Source organism: Colobus angolensis, unplaced genomic scaffold (assembly GCF_000951035.1).
Source record: "Colobus angolensis palliatus isolate OR3802 unplaced genomic scaffold, Cang.pa_1.0 Scaffold17, whole genome shotgun sequence".
Lineage (NCBI taxonomy): Eukaryota > Metazoa > Chordata > Mammalia > Primates > Cercopithecidae > Colobus > Colobus angolensis.
This window is the reverse complement of record NW_012114821.1, coordinates 5,590,613-5,604,193: the sequence shown is the minus strand read 5'-3', so window position 1 is coordinate 5,604,193 and position 13,581 is coordinate 5,590,613. Positions and strand designations below refer to the sequence as shown.

The 13,581-nt window shown below is 50.8% G+C and overlaps 1 protein-coding gene across 1 annotated transcript in view; it reads right to left on the bottom strand.

Annotated features, from left to right (window-relative positions):
• KCNK9 (potassium channel, two pore domain subfamily K, member 9) overlaps window positions 1-13,581 on the bottom strand; it is a 102,893-nt gene that overhangs the window by 65,282 nt on the left and 24,030 nt on the right. The window lies entirely within an intron of this gene.

Sequence of the window (13,581 nt, the reverse complement as noted above, 5' to 3'; positions counted from 1 at the left end):
GGCTCCCTCTGGCTTCATTTCTGGAGCTCGGGCTGGGTGGGGCCATGGTGTGGCTTTTGCAGAAGGGAGGGAAAGATGACCCTCCTCCAGCAATTAAAAAAAAAAAAATCAAACCTGAGGGGTCTGGAGGGGATGTCTCCTTCCTACAACAAGCACAGCAGGCCCCAGCACCAGTATAATTCTACACAAGGTAACTGGGCCCAGGCAGCCACACAGTCGTTGCTACTGCATGTTTTAGTTTTCTGAGGCTGCCGTTCCAAATTGCCACAAACTCAGTGGCTTAAAGCAACACATTTTCTCTTGCAGTTGAAGAGGTTAGAAGTTGCAATGGGCCTCACTAAGCTAAAATCAAGGGGTTGCAGGGCTGCCTACCTTCCAGGGGCCGTCCGGGAGAGGTCACTCCCTGCTTTTTCTAGGTTCTAGATGCTTCTGCACTGCATGGCTCATGGATGACCGCTTCCTCTGTCTTCAAAGCAGGGTTGTAGTCCTTCTCACAGCACGCGCCTCCAGCCTCTGCTTCAATCATCAGAACTCTCCTGACTAGCCTCCTGCCTCCCTCTTATAAAGACCCTGACACCACATTGGGCCCACCTGGATTGATTCAGGAATCTCGCCCTTTCTTAAGCTCAGGTGATCAGCAACCTGAGCTCCATCTGCAACCTTAATTCTCCCTTGCTGTGGAAGGTAACATCCACAGATTCGCGGACATCTTTGTGGGGGTGAAGGAGAAGACATTATTCTGCCAACTGTTAGGTGCCTACCTTGCCCTGGCTCTGTGCCCACCTGCCCAAAGAGCTTCACAGGTGTTCTGTGGACCTTAGCTCCTTCACCAACCACCCTACTCCTGACAGCTAACTCTGCAAAATGAGGTGGCCATGCACAAAGGGCTGGTGTCAGATCACCCCACAGCCTGCTGTCCAGACCAGCCCTTCTCAAACTTGAATGCATACACAGTGCCCTGGGGTCTTGTCAGAATGCAGCTTCCGACATGGTAGGTCTGGCAGGGCTGAGCCTCCACCATCCGCCCTGCTGCCAGGTGAAGCTGGCACTGCTGGCCTACAAACGGCATCAGTGTGGCCGAGCCTGAGAAGCTCAGCCCCAAAAACCACCTCGAGAGAGCTAAATGCCTCAATGCCCGCCACACAGCACAGCTCCGTCACACAGCACCTGGGAAGTAGTGAGTGCTCCTAAAGCAAGCCAAGCACCCCCGGAGCTGTGTCTTGTAAGGAAAGAACGTAGGTCCCATCTGGGATTTGATCCCAGCTACCTGGTCACCAGCCATAGGCCCTGTGGCAATTAGGTCCCTGTTCTAAGCAGGAGAGAACTGAGAGGGGAGTCACAGTAAATACCTACTAGGGAGACAGCTGCAAAGCCTGGCTTTCCAGTGCACTGGCCAGGTGACAAGAGGCAAGTTCCTAATATCCCTGAGCCTTGGTTTCCCCATCTGTAGAGTGGAAGTCATTCTGTTGTGTGGGGTGGGGAACACAATATGTAATCCCGTTACCATGTACTAAGCACGGCACTATGTCAGTGCTGTGTGAGGTGCTTTCTGTCTAGTAAGTGCTAATACAAATACCTGGCAGGAGCCTGCTGGGTTTAAATGAGTCCGCCGTCCAGTGGCACTCTCCAAAAGTGCTCAGGACACTGTGGTCATCCCCGTTTTTACAGATAAGGAAACTGAGGCAAAGAGGATCCATCAGTCACTAAAAGCTCACAGGCCACTGAGCAGCATGGTCAGGACTTGAACCTAGGCCCGGCTCTGCACTCGCAGCCGTCATGCCATTGCTGAGGCCAGGCTGCTGAGCCCAGGCTGCAGAGCCCAGCACTGTGCATACAGCAGGTACTCAAATCCCTGCCGACTGAACGGAGAAGGTGCTTGGCTGCATGGAAAGCTCTAGATCCATGTCTAGCAGTATCCACTAGTTGGCACATCACCAGCCCTTTACCAACATCTGGCTTGATTTTTGTCTTTTCTTTCTGCTTAACATTTTCCTCATCCATTTTTCAACCTTAAGGCACCTGCCCCCTTCAAGATAAGACCCCAGCTGGACACTGATGCCCTTGGCCTTGCCCTGGCCCAGAGGGCTGTTTCACCCTTCAGCAATGGTGCCATCCTTCCTCCAGTGCCTGTCCCCTACAGCAGCATTGTCACGGCTGCATGTGAGGCCCTGCCCAGGTGAGGCCTGCCCCTCCACCCTGCCCATTTCTCACAGGGCTCCCACAGGGCTTGGTGCAGACCAGACAGCCCAAGGGGAACATCGCTATGATGCAGACCTGCATGTCCAGGACGCAAAGTGGCCCAAGGCCACATCATCTCAGAAGTGCTCGAGTGGGCTGGGATTCTGGCCCTGATCCCCCAACCAATCAGACCAGTTCCTACAGGGATGCACTCCCAGCCGCCTGCTGGCCTTAGCTCCATCCTTGCCGCCCAGGCAGCTCTGTCCCTAAAGCCTTCTTCCATCAAGATGGATCTGAATGGGCTTGTAGAAGGTGTCTGTGACCCTCTCATTGCAATTCTAGGGATTTATCCTAAGGAGAAAATTGGACAAGTGTGGAAAGGAATTGTGCATAAAAACAGTCCTCATGGCCAGGCGCAGTGGCTCGTGCTTGCAATTCTAGCACTTTGGGAGGCCGAGATGGGCAGATCACAAGGTCAGAAGTTCGAGACCAGCCCGGCCAACATGGTGAAACCCCATCTCTACTAAAAATACAAAAATTAGCTGGGCGTGGTGGTGCGTGCCTGTAATCTCAGCTACTCAGGAGACTGAGGCAGGACAATCACCTGATCCTGGGAGGTGGGGTTGCAGTGAGCCAAGATCATGCCACTGCACTCCAACCTGGGCAACAGAGTGATACTCCATCTCAGAAAAAAAAAAATGGTCCTCACAACCTTCCTTATAACAGCAAAAAATGAAATAACCTACACCTCCAACACAGAACAATTCCTGATGGCTGATTAAGATTCCATTGCAGAGGTGGTTCATGCACAGTGCTGCACATCCACTTCACTCCACAGCCACACCGCCTTTTACCATTCCTTGCTTTACTACACTTTGCAGATACTGTGTTTCTTATCAATCGAGTTTGTGGCAACCCTGCAGCAAGCAAGTCTATTGGCACCATTTTTCCAACCTGATGTGCTCACTTTGTGTCTCTGTGTCAGCATTTTTTAGCAATAAAGTATTTTTCAATTAAGGTATGTGGTTATGAGTTCAGTGATTTTGCATTTGCTGAGGAATGTTTTGGAGGGTGCAGGGTGAGAGAGGAGGGAGAGGAGCAGAACAATTAACTCATGGCTTAATAGCTGGATGATGAAGTAATCTGTACAACAAACCCCCATGACATGGGTTTACCTACATAACAAATCTGGACATGTACCCTTGAACTTAAAATAAAAATTAAAAAAAAAATTAAGGTATGTACACTATATTTTTAGACACAATGGTACTGCACACTTAACAGACTGTAGTATAATGTAAACAATACTCTTTTTTCTTTTGAGACAGAATTTTGCTCTTGTTGCCCAGGCTAGAGTGCAATGGCACGATCTTGGGTCACTGCAACCTCCGCCTCCCAGGTTCAAGCGATTCTCCTGCCTCAGCCTCCCAAGTAGCTGGGATTACAGGTGTGTGCCACCACATCCAGCTAATTTTGTATTTTTAATAAAGACAGGGTTTCACCATGTTGGCCAGGCTGGTCTCGAACTCCTGACCTCAGGTGATCTGCCCACCTTGGCCTCCCAAAGTGCTGGGATTACAGGCGTGAGCCACGGTGCCTGTCATGTAAATGGAACTCTTATATGCACTGGGAAACCAACACATTTGTGTGACTCTCTTTATTGCAATCTTCACTTTCTCACGGTGATCTTGAACTGAGCCTGAGTATCTCTGAGGAAGGGCTGCACATGTCATTTCTGTTTAATCTGAGTCTCAACCTTGTCATATTCAGCTGCTTTCTTTTCTAGCTCACATCTATTCTCCATACCTCGGAGACAATGCAGGTTCGGTCTAAGACACCACAACAAAGCAATAGCAATAAAGCAAGCCACACACATTTTTTGGTTTCTCAGTGCATATAAAAGTTCTGTTTACACTATACTGTTGTCTATTAAGTATGCAATTGCATTGGGTATAAAATGAAACAATATACATACCTCAATTAAAAGTACTCTATTGCTGAAAAAAAAAAAGAGTTAATGATCATCTGAGCCTTGAGCAAGTTATAATTCTTTTGCTAGTGAAAAGTCTTGTCTTCATGTGAATGGCTGCTGATGGATTAGAGTGGTGGTTGTTAAAGGCTGGGGTGGCTGTTGCAGTTCCTTAAAATGAGACACCAATGAAGTTGGCTGCATAGAGTGACTCTTCCTTCCACCAAAGATTTCTCTGGAGTATGCGATTGCTGCTTGATAGCAATTTACACAGACTAGGACTTTTGAAACTGGAGTCCATCCTCTCAAACCCTGCTCCTGCTTTATCAATTAAGTATATGGAATATTCTAAATCCCTTGTCATTTCAACAATGTGCACAGCATCTTCACCAGGAGTAGATTCCATCTCAAGAAACCACTGTCTTCACTCATCCATGAGAAGGAACTCCTCATCCATTAGTTTGATCATGAGATTGCAGCAGTTCAGTCACATCAGCAGGCTCCACTTCTAAATCTAGTTCTCTTGCTATTTCCACCACATCTGCAGTTACTCCCTCAACTGAAGTCTTGAACTCCTCAAAGGGTTGGAATCAGCTTCTTTCAAACTTCTGTTCATGTTGATATTTTGGCCTCCTTCCACGAATCACAAATGTTTTTAAGGTCATATAGAATGGTATATTCTTTCTAAAAGGTTTTCTATTTACTTTGCCGAGATCCATCAAAGAAATCTATCTATGGCAACTATGGCATTACAAAATGTATTTCTGAAATAATAAGACTTGAAAGTCTGAATGACTCCTTAATCCATGGGCTGCAGAAAGGATGTTGTGTTAGCAGGCATGAAAACCTCATTAATCTCCTTTTACGTCTCCGTCAGAGCTCTTGGGTGACAGGTGCATTGTCAATGAGCAGTCATGTTTTGAAACGAATTTTTTTCTGAGCAGCAGGTCTCAACGTTGGGCTTAAAATATTCAGTAAGCCACGATGTAAACAGACAGGCTGCCATCCAGGCTTTGTTGTACCATTTGTAGAGCACAGGCAGAGAAGAATTAGGGGGAATGGCTGGTGGGTGGAGCAGTCAGAACACACAACATTTATCAATTAAGTGTGCCCTTTTGTATAGATGTGGTTCGTGGTGCCTCCAAACAATTACAATAGTAACATCAAAGATCATTGATCACCATAACAGATTTAACAAATAATGAAAAAGTTTGAAATATTGTGAGCATTACCAAAATGGGACGCAGACACCCCAAGTGAGCACATGCTCTTGGGAACAAATGACGCTGGTAGGCTTGATGACATGGGGTGCCATGAACCTTCAATTTGTTTTAAAAAAAAGAAAAGCAATATCTATAAAGTAAAATAAAGTGAGAAGCAATAAAACAAGACCTGCTTGTGCATTGCGTTAGGTATTGGAAGTAATCTGGAGATGATTTAAAGTATATGGGAGGCTGTACGTAGGTTATGTGCAAATACCGCACCATTTTATATCAGGGACTTGAGCATCCATCAATTTGGGTTTCAGAGAGGATCCATTCTCCCCCAGATACCAAAAGACAAATATATCTGAAAAGGAAGAATATGGGCCAACAACATCCTGAGTCTCAGAGCCATTGATTTTGGAAGGCAGGAGATCAGATCTTTCTTAACTCATCTTTATTTTATTATATTTCTTACAATAATTATATATTATTGGTGTGATTAAAATGTTTTGTTTTTTAACGTTAAAAACAATGCAGCAGGTCAAACGTGGGTGGCCTGCCTGCCCGCCCACCAGCATCTTCTGCAGCTCTAGAACTTGATGACCACCCCGGAGACACTTTCATCACAGGGCAGGGCAGGGTCCCAAGCTGGCCTGTGACATGCACCTGCAGCTGCATCCCCTCCACCGCTGCCACCCCTGAGCCATGCGGACAGCCCCACTCTGTTCTACATCCTACTCCTCCTATGGTCTTCCTTCCCTCACTCCTTCCTGGAACCACCTCTATTCTAATAGCAATTATCAGTAACCAGAAGGAAGCGTAACCACAATAGCAACCACAGGCCTGTCGGGTGTCACTGGCCCTTCTGTTCCTAGAAGCTCACATGCAGAGGAGGCCGGGGCTTCCGGCTGCCCGGCCTGAAGGGCAGGGCTTCTGCGGCGGCAGGGCACATCCCCGTCTCTTGCCTGGCTCAGCCCACATCACTCACTGATGCGCCCTCCTAGGGGACACCCTTTTGAAACCCTTGGGCCAACATCCTCACTTCTTTGTGCTGTGCTCGCAGTGGAAGGAACCAAAAGCCAGCCCAGAGGAGGTGAGAGACGCCTAAGCCATCAGCTCCCACCAGCAAGAGGCGGGAGCATGAGTCCCTGCGTGGCCAGCATTGAGCCCGTGCCCAAGGCCACTTGCTGACGTTCATTCTTTTTTTAGTTTTTCTTTTTCTTTTTCTTTTTTTTTTTTAGATGGAGTCTTGCTCTGTTGCCCAGGCTAGAGTGCAGTAGCACAATCTTGGCTCACTGCAACCTCTGCCTTCAGGGTTCAAGCAATAAGCGATTATCCTGTCTCAGCCTCCCAAGTAGTTAGTGTTATAGGCACATGTGTAGCACAATCTTGGCTCACTGCAACCTCTGCCTTCAGGGTTCAAGCAATAAGCGATTATCCTGTCTCAGCCTCCCAAGTAGTTGGGGTTATAGGCACATGTCACCACACCTGGTTAATTTTTTTTTGTATTTTCAGTAGAATGTAATTTTTTTTGTATTATCAACAGAATTTTTTTTGTATTTTCAGTTTTACCATGTTGGCCAGGCTGGTCTCGAACTCCTGACCTCAAGTGATCCACCTGCCTCAGCCTCCCAAAGTGCTGGGATTACAGGTATGAGCCACCGCACCCAGCCAATTCTTCTATTCATAAGTATTTATTCAAGGCTCCCTTGAGCATGGCAGGAGCACCACTGGCCCCCACCTGTCCTCATGGGGTCTGCAGCCCAGCGGGAGAGGTAGATGTTAAAATATTAACGCACTCGCAGTTCCTGCTCTGATGAATGTGATGCAGCAACGGCTTGAGACTAGGAGAACAAGGGCAGGGGTTAGATCCTTCCTCAGGCCGGGCAGGTGGGGCTGGTCCCAGCAGCCACTCAGCAGGTGCTCGCCAAGGCTCAAGGCCAGGTTCCTCACTCCAGTCCCTCGCTTAACTCGCTGCAGCTTGGAGGTGGCTTTCTGGGTTCCTCCGCTCTAGGAGAGGACACACACCACCCACCTGACTTCACCCAGCTGCCCAGAGGAAGGAGCGGGACCAGGGAAGGGCCTCGGGGCTGGTACAATTCCTTCCTGGGACTGTATCTAGTCACCTGCCGGCCACACTTCGTGGAAGCAGGCTAAGCCCAGTCTTTAAGAGGGTGCTCTGGGGCCCCTGTCACCTGCAATTAATTGCTCAGACAATGTTCTGGGTAACACCACATCTGAAGACAAAATCCGCTCAACGCTTCCGGTCAGTCAAAATCCATTCACTTGGGCAAATGTAGAAAAACCAACAGCCAACACCAGGCTGTATTAAAAATCACACTACAAGATGGTCTCAAAATAGACTCCAATACACAATTCCCATAGCAATGGCCCCTCACCTCAGGCTGTCCCCAAGGGAGCCTGGAGCAGAGGGGCATGGCTGTGGGGCAGGGTCGGCCCAGCCTGTCCAGACACAGCCCCCGTAGGCTTGGGGCCGAGAGCTGGGTCTCCAGTCCTGTTTCCTCTCCAGAGACAGGAGCCGCATGGAAAGGAGCTTGAGGAGTGGAGTGCTTGGGGGTCACCCACATCCTGGGGTGTGCAGGCTGGGAAAGGCCACAGGCAGAAGGGGTCCCAAGCCCTGGGGCACCTGTGTGGGTTCCTCCCCGCCCAGACCTTCCCTGGCATCACAGTGCAGAAGGTGCTGCGCCAGGCGGGATAGGGTGGGAGCATGCTGGGAGCAGCCAGTGTTGGGGAAGGACTAGAAGGTGGGAGGAACAAATAAATGAACAACCAGAGGCTCGACCCACCTACCACGTGCAGAATGGGATTCGGGCAAGGAGAACGAGAGGCAAGAAAGTCCTCAATCCTTGGATCTGGGGAGCTAATTGCCCCCTTAGTTGACAAATGAGTGTCCAGCAGACAGAAAGTAGGTTAGTGGTGGCACAGGCCTGGGGGATGGAGGGCTGGGGGTGATGGCTACAGAGCACAGGGTTTCTTTCTCAGGTGAAGAAAAGGTTCTAAAATCGACTGTGTAGATGGCTGTGCCTGTCTGTGAAAATGCTCAATACCATTGAGTTGTAGAGTTTAAATTAGGGGATTGTATGCTATGTGAACGAAGTCTCAATAAAGCTGCTACAAAAATGAAAAAATCAAAGGCCTTGCCAGACCTATGCCAGGAATTGTGAGGGGCAGCTTAGCAGCACTGGATGGGAGCAGGTGAGCAGTGGGGACGCATGCAGCCCACCCGTCCCCTTGACAGGCGTCACCTCACTTAGCATCCCTGACAGTGTGGCTGGTAAAACACCACTGGCCCATTTTATAGATAGGGACAGCAGAATTAGGAGAGCTTCAAGGGCTTGCCAGGGCCGCATAGCTGGCAAACAGACTGCAAAGAGAAAGAAAATGTGAGCAAAATATCAGCTCTACACATTTGGGATAGTGGGTTAAGCCCCTTTGCAGTTTGCAAAAGTGCCACCAAAGAGATGATGGGCCCTCTTCTGCTGCAGTCAGGAGCGGGGTGGGGCCTCTCGGGGTGCTCTTGGATACCAGCCCCAACCCATCCCTGCAGAGAGGAAAGTTTTCATCCCAGGATCATGCTGAGCCAGCATCCCACCTGCTCCCTGGCTCCTCCAAGGCCAGATTCGGGGACCCCTCCTCCTCCTCCTGGAGCCAGAGCTGATGGCTCCAGCCACAGCGGCCCCACCCCTGCCTCATTGCCCTGGCCTTGTGTTGTTCCCGTCTGCCTGAGCCCTTCCCTTCCTTAGGCCCTTCCTTCTGGCTCTAACCCCCTGCAGTGTGCCAGGGCAACAGGAACCCCAAGCTTGTTTCTAATAGCCAACCCATGTGGGGTGTGTTGTGGAATAAAGGTTTGCATTCCCCCAAAGTTCACATGTTGAAGCCCTAACCCCTAATAGGATGGTACTTGGAGATGGGGCCTTTGGGGGTGATCAGGCTTAGATGAGGTCGTGAGAGTGGGGCCCTGTGATGGGCTGAGGGCCCTCATAGAAGAGGAAGGGGATGACCTCTCCTCTTTCCGCTGCCTGCCATGAGAGGACACAGCAGGAGGGTTGCACGTACAGCCAGGAAGCAGGCTCTCCAGAACCAGGCCCTGCCAGCACTCTGCTCTCAGGCTTCCAGCCTCTACCCTGTGAGAAGTCCATGTCTGCTGTCTGGGCCGCCCCGAGGGCAGCCCGAGCTGATGAGTATAGGGGGCCAGAGCCAGGTGGGCGGGCACCAGTGTCTCCTGCAGTCCTCTCTGAGGGGCAGGGACCCGGTTTTCCAATTTCACAGCTCAGGAGCCTGGGGCTCCTTCATGCCCAGGTCACACAGCTAAAGGGAGGAGCCAGGACTCCAACCCAGGACCCCAGGCCCCAGCCCCCAGTTCTGCCCTCATCCCTTTACAGTGCCTCACGGGGCCAGACGGCCTCTCCCCTCTTCCGTGCTGCCTACACATTTGTGAGAGCCACTGGTGCTGTGACAGGGCCCAGGCTGTCAGTCACTAAAGCCAAGCACCCCAGTGACCCTGAGACCTAGCAGCAAGACAGCGACTCAGCCCGGGGTGGGGCCTGCGAGGCCCACACCCAGCAAGCACTTCCCTGAAAGCCACACCTACAGGCCATGTTCCCCTGGCCTGGCACCCCAGGGACATGGCTCTGGCTCTTCCTCCCCACGAAGCCTTCCCCACTCTGGATCCCCTCTCCCTATCCCTCTTAGCCTCACTGACAAGAGACACAGTTCTGAGTGTCTGCTGTCACCCCCAGAAATAGCACTGGCCTTAGAGTCAGCCACAATGGATTCAATCCTGGCTCTCTACTTTTTGGCTGAGTGAGCTACAGGAAAATTACTTTCTCTTCCCAAGCCTCAGTTATCCACCAACCCCAAAAGGAGCAGCGGGGGAGGAGCGAATGAGGTAATAAGGTCCACAGCAGGCCCCACTCCAGGCAGTGGCTGACCTGGCAACATTCGGGACATGGGGCCGCATGAAGAGGGTGGGAGAGGAGGAGGGGAGACGTCCCAGCACCTCTTTGCTCACCCTTCCACCTGCCCCACCGCCTGGGCATCTTGTCCTTCCCAAAATGTATTCCACGCTCTGCAATGGACTCAGTGTGTCTCCTAAAATCCATATGTTGAAATCTTAATCCCAATATGACAGCATTAGGTGGGGCCGGTGGGAGGCAATTAGGTCCTGGGGGTGGAGCCCTCATGAATGGGATTAGTACCCTTATAAGGACAGGCCCCAGAGAGCCAACTCACTCTCTGTCCACCACATGAGGACACAGGAGAAGTCAGACATCTGCCCATCTGCAACCGAAAGAGGGCCCCCACCAAAACCCAGCCAAGCTGCCACCCTGATCTCAGATTTCCAGCCTCCAGAACTATGAGAAATCAAATGCTGTTGTTTCTGAGCTCCCCAGCCCATGAAGTCTTGTTACAGCAGTCAGAAACAAGACACTCTCAGTCCTTGCTTTACACAAGCTGACCCCCTGCCTGCAGAGCTTATGTGTCCCCCACTCTCACTTCCCATTCATTCACAACCCAAGTCAACCTTAAGGTCTCCTAGAAGCCTCCTGTGACAAAACCTGTTGGTGTTCACCAAATGTCATAAACCTAGTACAATTTCCTCCTGGGCACACAGATAAACTACACTTCCCAGAATCCTTTGCACTTAGGTAGGATCATGTGACCAAGTGCTGGCCAATGGAATGCGGGCAGAAATAATACACTGCTTTTCCAAGTCTGAGGCATGACAAATGTCCCACATCTGCCCATGGGCCTCTCCTTTTCTATTGGCTAGTTGAATGAAAGAATGCCAAAGCCCTAGAGGAGGGCAGGGCCACAAGATGGAAGGGGCCCTGAATGACCAACTGGAGCAGAGCCTCAACTCTGACCTGCATTAATGTGAAAGCCAAATAAATCTGTATTGTGTTAGGCCAGTGAGGAGTGAGGGCAGTATGTTACAGCAGTCAGCCTGTGCTGACTACTACTACACATCTATACATCCTTCCCTCTTCTCCCAACAACGAAGTGTCCAGTGGTGGACTCCCCCAAGCCACTTCTAGCCCTTGGCCTTCTGGGCTATCATCAGCTGGGTACTTGTCGTCTCCTGCTCTGGTCTGTGGGCTCTCTGAGGACAGAACTACAACTTGTGAGTTACTTATTTCTGTTTCCCAGCTGGGGCTGGTACAGTGCAGGCACTCATAAATGTTATCTGATGAACACACCAGGATGTCTCAGAATAGGGCTACCTGGAAAATGAGAAGTTTGTCCTCAAAAGGCCCTTCTAGACCCAGCCTGCCCCTTATTCTGAGAGGAGGCACTCCATGTGTATAAGCCATATGCCAGGCACCATCCTAAGCTCTTCTCAAATATTTGCTCACTTTGACCTTCACGATCTGGAGGCACAAAATAGGTGAATCATGGCTGAGCACGGTGGCTCACACCTGTAATCCCAGCACTTTGGGAAGTCAAGGCAGGTGGATCACATGAGGCCAGGAACCCAAGACCAGCCTGGCCAACACGGTGAAACCCATCTCTATTAAAAATACAAAAAAAAAAAAAAAATTGGCTGAGTGTGGTGGTGCATGCCTGTAATCCCAGCTATTTAGGAGGCTGAGGCACGAGAATCATTTGAACCCAAGAAGTGGGGGTTGCAGTGAGCTAAGATTGTGCCATTACATTCCAGCCTGGGTGACAGAGTGAGACTCTGTCTCAAACAAACAAACAAGCAAAACAAAACAAAACAAAAAAACTTGTGGACTTGTCCACAGTCTCAGAGCTGGTAGGTTGCAAAGACAGGATGAAAACCTGGCCTGGCCAGTAGGCTGCAGAATGTATGCACCTCCCCTAAAGGCATGTTTCTGGACCTGCCTTTAGTTGTGGCCGCAGGGGACCCTACCTCCTGCAGCCACCAACTAAAGGTTGATCCCGGGCACAGCAGGTAGTGCAGCAGCTGCACCTGTGCCTGTGCTGGGTGTTAGATGCTTCTCCTATCACCTGTGGGTGTGTGCACCCCTGGGTCACAGATGAGGAAACTGAGGCAGAGGCACTGAGTCATGCCAGGAGAAATGGACAATGCTGGACTTGTTTGGGCTCATCCAATGCCAGGGCCTGGGACTCTTTCCACAACACTTGTCTCAGGGGCTAGTCTGACCCCAAATGCCAAGAAGTATTCATCACCCAGTTCTCCTGGGCTGCTGGTTTGTTTAAACCCCAAGAAGCAGCTCAGGGCCAAGAGAGAATACAATTGCTCTAAATGCCAAGCATTTGACTAAGGGTGAAAAAGTGGACTGGACACTCTTACAACGAGGAAGAAAAATAAAGGAGGTGTTCCCTGACTCCCCACAGCTGCAGAGTAATATCAGGCACCCCAGCCCAACAAGACCCCAGGGCTGCAGAGTAACACCTCGCATCCTAGCCTGGCGAGTCCCCGGGACTACAGAGTAATACCTCGCATTCCAACCCAATAGGTCCCCGCAGCTGCAGAGTAACACCTTGCATCCTAGCCCGATGAGTCCCCATGGCTGCAGAGTAAAACCTTGAATCCCAGCCCAACAGGTCCATACAGCTGCAGACTAATACCTCGAGTCCCAGCCCAGTGGGTTCCCACAGCTGCAGAGTAATACCTCACATCCCAGCCCAACGGGTCCCCACAGCTGCAGAGTAATACCTCACATCTCAGCCCAACGGGTCTCTACAGCTGCAGAGTAACACCTCGAGTCCCAGTCCAATGGGTCCCTAGAGCTGCAAAGTAATACCTCACATCCCAGCCCAGTGGGTCCCTAGAGCTGCAGAGTAATACCTCACATCCCAGCCCCACGGGTCTCTACAGCCACAGAGTAATACCTCACATCCCAGCCCCACGGGCTCAGCCCCACAGCCTGACCCAACCCATCCAGGCCCACTCAACTGCAGCTGGCAGACTTCTGCACCCACTGGCACCAAAGGCTGCCCCCTGCTTGGCCCTGGAGCTGACTGGACTTGTGTTCCACACAATCCCTCAGGTTTCTCAGGGCCATAAGAACTCCTTGGAAGCCACTGGAATCAAGATTCTGCCCAAGGTGCAGGCTGCTTTCTCTCAGAGGTGAAGGGATTCCAGGGTGTCGTGGAAGTGTCTTTCCTGATATATATGCCTTGCAGGCAGCTCCCTTCTCCAGTCTCAGTCAGGAACGCCCTCCTGTCTGGCTGAGAGCCCTGAGGTCACTGTCCCTCTAGGACCACAGCCCTGTGTCC